Source organism: Myotis brandtii, unplaced genomic scaffold (assembly GCF_000412655.1).
Source record: "Myotis brandtii unplaced genomic scaffold, ASM41265v1 scaffold59, whole genome shotgun sequence".
Lineage (NCBI taxonomy): Eukaryota > Metazoa > Chordata > Mammalia > Chiroptera > Vespertilionidae > Myotis > Myotis brandtii.
The window spans coordinates 2,922,155-2,935,416 of NW_005370223.1; the positions used below are offsets into that span (position 1 = coordinate 2,922,155).

The following is a 13,262-nucleotide window of genomic DNA, read 5'->3' on the forward strand; positions in this document are numbered from 1 at the left end:
GGAACAAATTGCTGGCTCCATCATTCTCCTTTTGTGTATTAAACCCTCTCAGTGTACTTTAGGGAGTGGAAACCTAAGCCAAGTTAAGTAAGAATGGAGGAAATGAAGCGTTGTATCAAAGTGGGGAGAGAGGACAAGTTTCCAAATGAATGGGAGATTGAGAGCGATCAAGGTGCCTGGGGAGTCTCTGTAGAGAAGCATGGAGGTAGCCATGCAGAGGTTTTGGGGGAGGGGAGGGGAGGTGGCCCCATTTTCACAAAACTTGGGTGGAAGAGGACTTTCGGTGAGCTCTGTGAAGCAGACTGAGCATGCCTAGTTGTGTTTTTTGTTCCAGTGTATTTGGAGTTCTCAACAGGGACTCACTGTGGATGAGTGGGGCATTTAAAGCAGAGAGATTTCAGACACAAAATTAGGTGATTACATAATTGTTGGAAAGGTTAGGGGATTTTAATATATTTTTATTGATTTCAGAGAGGAAGGGAGAGGGAGAGAGAGATAGAAATATCAATGATGAGAGAGAATCATTGATTGGCTGCCTCCTGCCTGCCCCATCAGTCCCTCAGCTGACGCTCTATCCACTGAGCCAAACCAGCTAGAGCCCAAGTCTGTCTTTCTACAACCTTGCTTGCCTACAGAAACAACCTCCACCCCCCCTTTCTACTTTGTGAGTGCAGCTAATTGGTGTTACCTAATTCTTACCCAGAACCCTAGCTGCAAGGGAATCTGGGAAATGTGGTTTTTGTCTTTAGCTTCTGCAGTACTGGAAGACTCATAGAAAGAGGTAGGAGTTCACGCTGAGTGCCAACTGACATTCAATCAATAGTTATTTCATTTGAAATTGGAATTATCTCAGAAGAGTGACAGAGGTAGAGGAGGTGAACACCTAAGAGGGATGCATTGGAAGGGCCCAATCTCTGACCCCAAATCATCTGCTCCACCAGCTGGAAGTCATTCACTACAGGCAGACTCACTTCAGGGTCAAATAACAAAGACACTTGACTTCTAAACAAAGGAGTTGGCTTAAAATTCTCTGGCATCTTCTTTATTAGTGTATATACAGTGGACGTTAATTTACACCTGAGACCAGGCTGGGGACTCGGATGGAAGGGAAAACAGGGGTGGGGCCAGGGTGGAGAGAATGAAGTCAGGGCTGAGTTAGAAGCCCTTAGAATACTCCCTAAAGGAGGATGGGCTTATTTAAAACCCTCCCCATTGACTCCTAACTGAAGTCTGAACTTCTTAATAGAAGGCACATGCAGCCCTCCCTTCATGCCCTGTCATCCCCATCCTGTCCTTTTAAGAGTCAGCCAAACCACAGCACCTGCAGCTGCCCATGTACATGTGCACCCCCTGTGCTCTGGCCTCCAGGCCTTTGCTCGTGCTGACCCTTTGCCTAAAATGCCCATCCCAACTCTGCCAGGCCAATACCTGCTCATCCTGCAATAACAGGATACTCTAAAATAATATAATATTGTACATCAGCTTCTCTGGGTATCTCCCCACCCACCGTCTTGGGACCAGTGCTCTCGTTGTTCATGTTTTTATCAATCTGCCTTCTCTACCAGGCTGTAAGCTCCTTCCAGGCCGAGCTTGGTTCTTGTCCCTTATAACCAGCACCTTGCACAAAGGGGGTTTACAGTGTTTGCATAGCTCCACGAAACCAAAATGATGGCGGGAGTGTCTCAAAGACCGGCTTTGCCCCTCCTCCTTTAGGGAACATTCTAAGGGCTTCTGACTCAGCCTTGCCTTTGCTGGTAGAGGGCTGCGGAACCTTCTGCCCCAGCCTCCTGTGTGTCCACACCCCTCCCCTTCCAGGGAGAGACTGCAGGGCTGCAGGGAGCCAGGTGCGACGTGTCGGGGCCTCTCCCTCCTGGCTCTCTTCTCTCTCTCTTTGCCCGCTGGGCACTGCATTGCTATTCTCCAGTCTGGACTAGGCTGCTGACTTCCATTGGCGGAGCTCTCAGAAAGCAGACCAGGCAGTGCCCAACTTAGGAAGTTTCAAACCCTCCCATGGGTCCGATGCCAGTTTGCTTTTAAAAAGCCACTTAACCCCGTTTTTCACTTTGCAGAGAGAAGAAACCACCTAGATGTGTCCCAGTCCTTCCTACCATCTTAGACTGGTGGACAGGCCGTGTGTGTGTGTGTGTGTGTGTGTGTGTGTGTGTGTGTTACAGTTCTAAGATATGAGTCATTGCTCAATTGGAGAAAGGCAGGAAGATGGCGAGAGGGGTTTTGATAGAGAATACCAAACCTATTCTGTAAGCCATCAACTATTTCAGGGCTTCTTTATGCTTCTCTTTAGCAATTAAGTGGAAGCCTATTGTCAGATATACTCTGAGAGGAGGCTTTTTTTTTTTTTAGTGAAACTTTAGCAAACTGCTTTACCTTGCGAGGAAATTCAATCCCCTGGAAACTGCCTTTTCCAGGGTTAACCTGGGGCAGCTTTCTCTTTGGCTCCCTCGCAAAGAAAATTGTCCAGGGTTCTGGAAACCATAGTTGTTGAGCCTCATGCGATGTCTCTTTTCTCTCAGCTCATGTAGCAGTGACTAGAGGAGACTGGTGTGATGTGGCATATTTTTTTTTCTCTCTTTTCCATTTTGCTGGCGCGTCGGTGCACACACTCCCTGAGGGCCTCGGAGAGCTGTGTTCCTAAAGGAATTTATGACAGTCAGCAGGGACAACTGAAATTTGAGCTCGTGTCAACCCAGAATTCCTTGGGGCCCCGTTGACCCATGTCTGCGGTTTATGGAGCACCACTGCTACCCGAAGATGCAGGCTCATTCACAGAACCTTCTTTAAACAAACAAAAAAGAAACAGAGAAAAAAACCCTCATGCCATTGGCAAGTGCATTTTGCTTAAAAACTTTGCAGTGTGGCCCAGCTGGTGTGGCTCAGTTGGTTCGGTGTCAGCCCATGTGCCAGGAGGTCGTTGGTTCCATTCCCTGTCAGGGCACATTCCCAGGTTTCAGGCTTGACCCCCAGTAGGGGGCGTGCAGGAGGCAGCCCATTGATGATTCTCTCACATTGATGTTTCTATCGCTCTCTCCCTCTACCCTCCTCTCTCTAGAATCAATGAAAACATTAAAAAGCGCACACACATACACACTTCGCAGGTGTATCTCCACAGCCAGGTAGACTCCATCCCTCCCCGGACGCCCTTCTCTCTCTGCTCTGCAACTGCTCTTGGAAACGGCTGGTAAAGTGCACACAGAGCAGACCTGACAATGCTGAAAGCCCAGCAGCTGCCTGTGAGCTGTCGTTCTGCTTGTAGGTGTTGGAAAGAACTTAGTAGAATGGAGGTTGACTTTGAGACCATATCTCATGTGTCCCGAGAGAAGCGCATGGTGCGTGACCCCCTGAGTGGTGTCAGGGGCTTTTCACACAGCTCATTGGGACAGGTGGGTCTCTGGTGAAAATCCCACAAGCCCAGAGGAGAAAACCAAGAGCTCTGGGAGTACAGGGAACCCACCAGCCACAGCGCTCCTTCCCCCAGTCATCTCCCACTTCCTCGCGTCTCTGGCCAGGCATTCAGAGCAGGTGTAAGGGGGGGAGCGGGGGAGACCGCAGAAATCCCCTCCACCTGCAGGTACGTTGTTACTCTTATTCTGAGTGGTTCTCCAAGAAGTAGAGAGACTTCAGTAGGCATCCTTTATCTGGGGGGATATGTTCAAGACCCCCAGTGGACACCTGAAACCGTGGAGAGTACCAAATCCTTCTTATGTTTTTCCCTGTCCATATATACCTAGGATAAAGTTTAACTTATAAATTAGGCACAGTAAGAGATTGACAATAATAAAATAGAAAAAATTATGATAATATACTGTAATAAAGTTATGTGAATGTGATCTCTCTCTCTCTCCTCTCTCTCTCTCTCTCCTCTCTCTAATTGAGACTTAGCTATTAGAGACAGATGGGCAGGGAGCAAATACAATGGGATACCCTGGAAAAAAGGATGATTCGCTTCCCAGTGGAACGTTGCGAGATTTCATCATGCTACTCAGAATGGCATTAAATTTAAAAGCTACAAATTACTTAATTCTGAAAATTCCCACTTAATATTTTCAGTCTGTGGTTGACTGCAGGTAAGTGACACTGCGGACGACGGGGGACTGCTGCATTTGCTCTATGTCGTTGCTGGGTACATGCCTCCTCATTCAGAAGTTCAGTCTCTAGTGACTGCTCTTTGTGATTGAGGCTGTCCGGGCTAAGATAGATTATGATTAGGATCATCAAACACTAATTCACCTGACCCTGCCTCGTTCTGCAGTTATTTGTATGCATGTCTTGCTGACCCCCGGGGCTGTAAGCCCCCCCCACCCCCTGAGGCCAGGCACTGCGTCTTCTCCTTGGCAGTGTCCCCACAGCTCCCGCTCTGTGTTCTGCCTTCACTGCCTTCTGTGTGCCAGCCCTGAGTCAGGCATGGGTGGGATGGAGGTGAAGAAGGACCAGTCCTGACCTCAGAGGTTTGCATTGTGATTTGAGGGAGCTCACAGGCCAGTAAATACAGTGTTTGGGGATGACATTGCTGCATATTAAGGTACCAGTCGTGCTTACTGTCATCACTACCTCGTGCAGCAGAAGTGGGGGCTGAGGTGGGTGCAGCAGGTGCATCTCTGGAGCCTAAGGCACAGGGACGCCCGGGGCACTGCCCAGGGCAGGGGGTGAAGAGGCCGTTTACACTTAGGGAGTGTGCCTTGTTGGGCTGTCACTCCTGGTCGTATTCCAGGCTGCAGCTGGTCCTGCCCACATTTATCTGGGGGTGGATCTGTTAACGGTACCTGGGAGGGTGACGGGTAAGGCTCTTCGCTGGGACATTTTCCTGTTCAGAGGAGACTCTTCACTCCAGGTCACCCACTGGGGAACAGCTGGAAATGCAGGTGCTAGAGGCAGACCGGCTGACTGAGGCCCCTGTTCCACCCCCGCTCACATGCTCTGTGCCTGTGGACTCGATACGTAACCTCTCTAAGCCTCGGGGTCCTCATCTGTAAGTTAGGGTACTAATGGTGCCTGCCTTGCTGATGTTCTGAACCTAATGGAAAGCCAGGCCGTACCTGACACACACATTGAAACAGAATGTGGATGAGAACACGAGAGAGAAGCCAGGATGTGTGGCTGCCACATTTCCAGGTCGCTCCTGGTGGTGGGTGGGTGCCGGGGCACAGGAAGGGGTCCCCTGGCACCATCTTCTCCTCGGGACTCTTGGCTCCGTGACAGATGGTCTCCCAGGCTGGCATGCCCCTTCGGATAGAATTCTCAGGTCTGTTGTGCCCAAGAATCACCTGAAGCAATTATCAGTGCTGACTCCTGGGCCCCGACCTAGAGATTCCGACTCACTGGGTCTAGGGTGCGGCCTAGGACTCGGCATTTTAAATAAACACCCCAGGCATTTCTGATGTCATCAAGGCCTCAGGATCCCCGTTTGGGCTCTTCTTTATGTGCCTCCACTGGCCAGCCCTCCCAGCCCCCTCCAGCTCATGGGCAGGTACCTGCAACCTCTGCCTTTCCCGCCCTCCCCACCCACATGTGCACATTGAAGGGAAGAAGCAAGGACCCTGATGGAGCATCTCTGTGCCTGACACTATGCTGGGTACGAGGAATCCATAGAAGACACCACATGAGGCCGGGTAGCTCCATGTGAGGCGCTGGTGGGAGGTACCAGGGGGCTCATGGGAAGGCCTTTTAGGCTATTGGAGGGGGCCCAACAAGGAAAGGTTTTCAAAAATAGGGACCACAGAGCTGAGTCTTAAACCGAGGAGGCATCAGAGGGGATGGGTGTAGGGAACTACAAACCTCTTGATATCACTGGGGTGTCGGGTAGAGGGCAGGGAGTAGTGGGCCAAAGAGCTCATTCCTCTAGGAATGTCAGTGACCCTTCTGTCAGCAGCCCTTAGGATCGTGGCTTTTGAAGAAATTGCTCTGATGACACAGCATCCTGAGGCTCGATAATACCGAGAATTTACAGCTGCCAAATGCAGCTGTTGTGACTGACCAATGAGGCTCACCAAATTATTCATTTATAGGAAAGTTTTGCTGCAAAGACAAGAAGGCTCTGGGCCATTTGTTGAGAGTCTCTCCACTCTCCCAGGCCAGGGAAGCCACCGATGAGGTGACTGGCCATGGAGGTCGGGAGGGATCAGATGGGGGTGATTGGAAAGGGTCTGATTGACAAATAGGTTTCATTCCCCAAACCTCCTCCAGGCACCAGGGAATGGGGACTTGGGGTGCTGTGTTGAGAGGAGTCCTGTGGCTGAACTTTGCTTTTGAGGTTGTGTGTGTGTGTGTGTGTGTGTGTGGTGGGGAGTGGTGTCTCACAGGCCGGGGGCCACATGCAAGGCTTGGGATTAGCCATCCGGGTTTGAGATTTTATGCAACTGGCTGTCGATCCAGTTGTCTCCTTTCCTGTGGGTTATACAGTCGGGTTTTTGAGCCTTACATGCAGGACTTGACATTTATACCAATTAGTTTTCTTCTTGTTAGTTTTGACTTGTTATTTTGGCCCTCAGAAGTCCTTTCAGGTCCTGACTCTGCTATTCAGCTTATTCGAAATTTCTCCCAGCATCGTATGTATTAGTGTAGAGAGAACAAGTGGCCCCCAAATTTGGACAAATGTCTGGAAAATGTTACCAAGCAGGGAATGATTTGCTAACGAATCTGAGCCATGTCTGAGGTCCCATTAAGAAGTCTAGGGTGTCTCCCTAATACAATACAATGGCGTTTTCAGGGCATTCCCCGGGGGTTCTTTGGGAAGATGTGAGTAGAGCAGGACTGATTCAAAGAAAGCCATAGCTCATCAAGCACTGTGACATGTCTGGCACGAGGTTATGCAGCAGCTGGTGGCTGACTAATGAAGACACTGGAGAGGGAAATGTTGGCTGTGGCCTTTCCAGCCCTGGCCAAGGACCATGGGCCCCAGTCAAGTGCCACAAATACAGGGACTTGTAGGTTAAGTCACACTGGGGGCAAAAAGAAAGATAGTCCGAAGACAGTCCAAATTGCCTCTAAAATATCCTTGAAATCACTCATGTTCCATGAGAGCTAGTAGTCACAGTCTGGAGGTACGTGGGGACGGAACCACAGGAGGTGGCACAGGGCCACATCTCAGGCACTTGTGGGCACAAGCTCACCCCGCACTAAGACAGATGGGATTGCAGTGCTGTGCTGCGTGGTCGTTTTTCCTCTCCGTCTCTGTGTCTCTCTCTTTCTCTGACCAGCCCATAAAGTCCAATTCACACAAACCAAATGCTCACGGGGTGCAATTTCCCTGAGCGACTTATATATTCTTATAATAGTAGCTAAGCACCACTGTTACAGTTTGAGGCGACTAATTCTTATGATCTTTCTCTTTTCTTTGCTCTGACGCCTGGCCCGCCTAACAGCCCTCTGTCGTGAATGGGGCTTTATCTGGGAGTTTATGTGCACACTGTTGATGTGGCCAGTCTTGTCTGCCCACCCTTCTTATTTCTCATTGAAAAATAATGTCGGCGCTAATAATCAGTGTCTCATGAGTACAGTTGACCCATGAGCATTGCAGAGGTTAGAGGCGCCAACCCCCTGCAGTTGAAATCATGAATAACTTTGGACTCCCCCAAAACTTAACTGCTGACAGCCCCGTGTTGACAGGAAGCCTTACCGATAACATAAACAGTCAATAAACACGTCCTTTGTATGTTATGTGTATTATATACTGTACAAATACTGAGAATAAAGGAAGCTAGAGAAAAGAAAATGTTATTAAGAAAATCATGAAGAAGAGAAAATACGTTCACGGTATTTATTGAGGAAAATCCGTGTATAAGTGGGCCTGTGCAGTTCAAACCTGTGTTTTTAAGGGCTGAATGTATAATGAGCTAATTTACCTTTTTTTTTTTGGTTTCTCGGAAATAGATAAAATTGAGTACCTCAGTCTTTGTTGTAGAGCACCGGACACTAAAACCAGGTTGGTAAAATGAGTCAATTTCATGTGCCAACTGCAGTAGATTGTAGGATCCTGAGGCTGCGTGCTGGCCGAGCGGGAGAGTGATGTCTGACAGAGAGGAAGAGTAAAGGGCATTGCTAAGCCTGCCCTCGGCCAGGCAGTCACGCAGAGCGGAAGTCAGCATCCTCCCACCCCCTCCCTAGCACTCCGTCTTTATAGTCTGTATCCTGCTCTTATTTGTCTGTATGCCTGCCTTTCACAATTGGGAGTCTTTCCTTCATTGTATTCCCAGAGCCTGACACACAGTAGGTACTCACTAAATATCTGTTGAATGTCTGGCTTTACCTAACTGGTGAATGTGGAATCTTCATTTCTTCCCCTAGAATCAATCATTTGCATCGCTGACATCCAAATATAGAATTCCTGACTCACCTCATCCATCCCATCTAGGAATGAAAACATAAATTATATATGTTTTTCCCCTTCTTACACCCCTGCTGGCTCATAATAATAATAATGATCTCTCTCTCTCTCTTTCTTTCCTTTTTTAAAAATATATTTTTATTGACTTCAGAGAGGAAAGGAGAAGGAGAGAAACATCAATGCTGAGAGAGAATCACTGATCGGCTGCCTCCTGCAAGCCCTCCACTGGGGATCAAGCCTGCAACCCCTGCATGTGCCCTGACCGGGAATTGAACTGTGACCTCCTGGTTCATAGATCCATGCTCAACCGCTGAGCCATTCCAGCCAGGCTCTCTCTCCCTTTGTCCCTCTCCCTCTCTCTCATTATAAAGCAGCCTTAATTTTTCTCCCCAGTGTTCCTTTGAAACTTTCGATGAGCTGGTTTTTTTCTCTGTCCCTTTATGACATTTTCATCTGCTTCATTTAAAAAACAACAACCCATGATTATTCTGAGAACAGTTTTAGCTTCTGGCTCACTGCCACTTTCTCCAACGTTACTCTTGCCATAATTCTTGGTGATTTCAATATCCATATGAATGATCCCTCAATAGCTTTGCCTTTCTTTCCTCCAATATTCTTATCCTCCACTATCTCTCAGCTATTGCCCCTCTTATCATACTCTTGACCCTGTGATTATAATGATTGCGGTCCCGCCATAATCTCAGTTCAAACCTCCTATCTTCCCAGCTCACCCCTTGTAATACCTTCCAGTATTCCAACGTCAATAACTGTGACCTTACCTGGACTTCCAGCCCATTGATCCTGCTGCTTCTTCTCTGTCCTTTATCCCCTCATTTCTTCTACTCCCTGCTCCCCCAGTGTAATTCCACAGGAAATCGTTGTAGTCTTCCTGTCGATTGCTTTTGCCTGATTCATCACTCTCACTTGGCTAAATGACAGCTCTGGTTAAATCAACTTTTGCCTGTTATCCTCCTACACCTATAGCTGTAGCAAAACACACACCATGTTATTGATCTCATTTCAATTCCATGATCACCACCCTCAAGTCATCCTTTAATGCTGCCCAGAAATCATACTCTAGTTGCCTAGTCCATATAATATACCCTTACACTGTTCTAGAAATTGTATCATTCAATCTTCTAAAGTTTTTTTTTTAAGTGCCCACAAACCATCTGCTTGTGGGAACTTTGCTGGGAATGAAAATGAAATATCACATTTTCTGAAATCCATCTCCCTTCCCCACTCCACCCTGGGCATTTGCCTATTGTCCGGGCCGCATCCCTCCCGTTCCCCACAGTCCCTCAAAGATCCATGGCCTCAGCTCCATCTCTCCTGTCCCAGCCCTCAGTCTCCATGGCCTTGCTCCTCTGATCTCTCAATAAGCACTTGCCAAGGGGATGGGAATGGGAACAGCTTGCAGCCTAATCTCGGGAGGCGAGCATCTGTTTTCATGCTTTTATTAAATAAAAAAATACAAGTAGACATTTAGCAGAGGAGAAGCACTTGGCAGGAGGCACACGAGTTTGGGCCATAGCTTTCAGTCCCTGTGAATCCAGGGAAGAAAAGAACTGGCCCCAGAGAGCCATACAGTCTCAGTCCGCCTCGAGCACGCTGAGCGCCGTGTGGTCCCAGTCCACCTGCAGCACGCTGAGGGCTGTGCAGTCCCAGTGCACTCTGAGGGCCATGCGGTCCCAGGGCTCCTGCAGCACGCTGAGGGCCTAGTCCCCCTGGAACGTGCTGAGAACCTAGTGCACCTGCAGCACGCTGAGGGCCGGTGAGGTCCCAGTGCACCTACAGCACACTGGGAGTGGCAGGTCTAAATGACACAATCATTTCTGGGCATTGCTCAGTGGTTAAAAGCATGGGCTACAGAGCCAGACAAGATAGATGGGATTCAGATCCCGGCCGCTCTACTCCCTAAGTATGAGACCCAGAGCTAGTTATTTAACCTTTCTGGACTCACTGTCCTCATCTGCAAAATGGGACTAGTAACAGTCCCTACGCCCTAAGGCGAGTGGGGAAAAGAAATAAGCCAACATAAGGAAAGCTGTCAGAACAAGGCCTAGTACTTACTAAGTGCTCAGTAAACAGTAGGTATAAATTATTAAATTCTCTTTCAAGTCCTACAGCAGCCCGGGAGGTATTATCCCCATTCACAGAAGAGCAGACAGTGGGTTAAAGAGGTCAAGGAGACGCTCAAGACCACATGGACAGAAAGTGGTGGAGGCTAGACTTGCACTAAGATCATAGGACTCAGCCCGGCTGGCCTGGCTCAGTGGTTGAGTGTTAGCCTGTGATTCCAGGTCAGGGCATATGTCTGGGTTGTGGGTTCAATCCCCAGTGTGTGTGTGGGTGGAGTGTGCAGGAGGCAACCGATTAATGATTCTCTCTCTCATTGATGTTTCTATCTCTCTCCCTCTCCCTTCCGAAAAAAGGGCCCCCCTGCTGAGCATTTCAGAGCTCCCTCCCAGCCTCTGGATGACATTATTTTACCCTGATCATAGAGATTCACATCATTCCCTTCTCCAGACAAGCCCGGATCTTCCCAGGCAGATGGCACCAAGTATTTACTGTACAATTGCACGGTCATGATTGAGTTTAGCCGGAACGAGGGAGGCTGATTGGTGACAAGTCAGCAACCCTGAGAGGAGGAAATAGTTCCAAGGTTGCACACAATCTTTGATGAGGGCTTACTGTGTATCTGACTGCTTGATTACACGGATGGATGGATGAGGTGTGTTTCCCGCTTTGGGGAAGTCGCGGTGAGATAGTGCAGTACTGACTCGCCAGAACTCCTTTTCTGGTGGTTCTCAGAGTGTGGTCCCTGGAGCAGCGGTATCACCTGGAAACTTGCAGGAAACGCAAATTTTCAGGTTCCACCCTAAACCTGTAGAATCAGAAGCTCTGAGGGTGCAGCAAGTTAGTTATCAGCAAGTTCTCCAGGGAATTGGGAGGCGCCCCAAGCTTGAGAACCACTGACTGGGCCCTTTCAGGGACAAACCATGAGACTGTGGTTGTGAGCCCTCCAGGGACCTGAGGAGACGTCTTCAAGGAAACTGGGTCACTTTGGCTGCCAGGACTCATTGTCAACTCACAGTCACAGGTCCCTTGTCACCTCCAACAACATTTTGAACCTTCGTGGTATTTTTGCAAATGTCCAGGCGTTGTGAAGACTACCCATTTGTTTTGACAGGAACGCATCCATTTAGCACACCGTTCCCTGCAGGGTTTCCAGGCTTCCCTGTAAACTGATCGTGATGCTTGGTGGATGTTGACACCGTGGCCAAGACCCGCAGTAAGAATCCCAGTCCCAGGAGGACTCATTTCCTGTTTCCAAAGAGGAAGTGCGTTCTCAGGGGAATAGTCGCTGTCTGCCTCCCTCCCTTCCCAAGGGCCTTCCATGCATCTCCTCCTCCGTGGCGGGGTCTGGGCCTGGTCCCAGCTCTCAGCAGGTGGAGAGCATTGGGCCACATTCTCCATGAAGTAACTTCACACATCAATCAAAGGTGGGAGATATGGGGGGCGGGGCAGGTAAGGCTCCTAGAAAGGGCTCAGCCTTGCTCCTGGACCCTGTCTTCTTTCTTGGGACCCGTGGGTCTGCATCCACTGCTCCAACCCAGGGCCACGTGCTAGATTATGGCGCCTTCGAGAACCTTAGAAAAAGGCACCCCTTCCAGGTGTCTCTCGGGGTGGGCGCCGCCCCCGGGGCTCAGGGCTGGGCTGGATTGTTTTCTTAAATTCTCACAACCACCCAGAAATGTGGGTATCCATGTTGTCTCCCTGTAGTTTTTTCTTTTTCTTAATTATAAGAGATTTCCAAACTCTCAGCACCTCCATTTTCTCATCTGCCCAATGGATGTGATACCCCTGGCTCTTTTCTCGAGAGCTTGCTCTGCAGATCGAATGAGATCATCATGATAATAGGCCTCTGGAAAAAGGATTTTAAAACATCCTACAAATGCCAGGTTTTACATGGATCTTCTCCCAGAGTCCTCAAAGACAGTGTCCGGGGCCCGCGGGGGCCTTACATCCACACAGCCCCCAATCCTACACGTGGGTGTGGCAGAAGGTGGGTTTCCTGCCATGATGCTGGCGTTTGGGAGTGTTTCCTCCCCTCAAATTGTTAGACGTGTGAGGCTGCAGTGGATGAGGTGTGGGTGCAGGCGCTCAGGCGAGTCACGGCCTGGCAAGCCGGCCTGGACGGGATGACCTCATGGGCCTTTCTTAGTTCTCATTTTAATGACTGGGTTCACTGTTTCATTTCTGGCGTCCTCTCTCCTTCTTGCAGCTGTGGTGTTTGGGAATTAGGGCAAGCATTTGAGATTCCTTTTCTAATCCCTATCGAATGTGGATTTAGCGGCAAAGACTGGGGAAGGGAGGAGGGACTCCCCCTGGCTGGAGGCAGTCGCTCAGGACATCTGAGACATTCCAGCAGGAATGCCCACTTCCGCCCTCTGGGGTAGGAGGTCTCTCATGTCTCCCAATAGCATCCTTCCCCCAGAATGCAGTGCGTTCCATCTGCGGACTTAAGCCTCACATAGCCTTCTTCTTGGGTGCTTAAGGAATAAGTCTGGTGGTGGTTGTGATAAGGAAGAGACTTAACATTTGCCTTTTCCCAGTTTAACTGTGTCCTTTGTTGAGATGCTTCTTGGCGGGTCCCTTAGCCATTTCCACCACTGCCCTGACTGAGATTGAGTCCCCCCTCAGCCAAATCAGTGCAGCAGTGGTCTGATCACCCACCTTGCAAACCACTACCACATCGATTGGCTTTTTATTACATGACTTATCTGCAGAAGACGTAAGTTACATCATATGATGCTAATCATATTACGTCCACCCCTTGTGGTATCACGTACAAATTTCTCAGTCTGAATTTAAAGGCCTTTTATCACTGGCTTCGGGCAACCCATCCAACTTAATTCCT

General features: G+C 49.2%; 1 protein-coding gene across 2 annotated transcripts in view; it reads left to right on the forward strand.

Annotated features, from left to right (window-relative positions):
- The window catches only part of MATN2 (matrilin 2), a 113,633-nt gene that overhangs the window by 22,398 nt on the left and 77,973 nt on the right, over positions 1–13,262 (forward strand). The window lies entirely within an intron of this gene.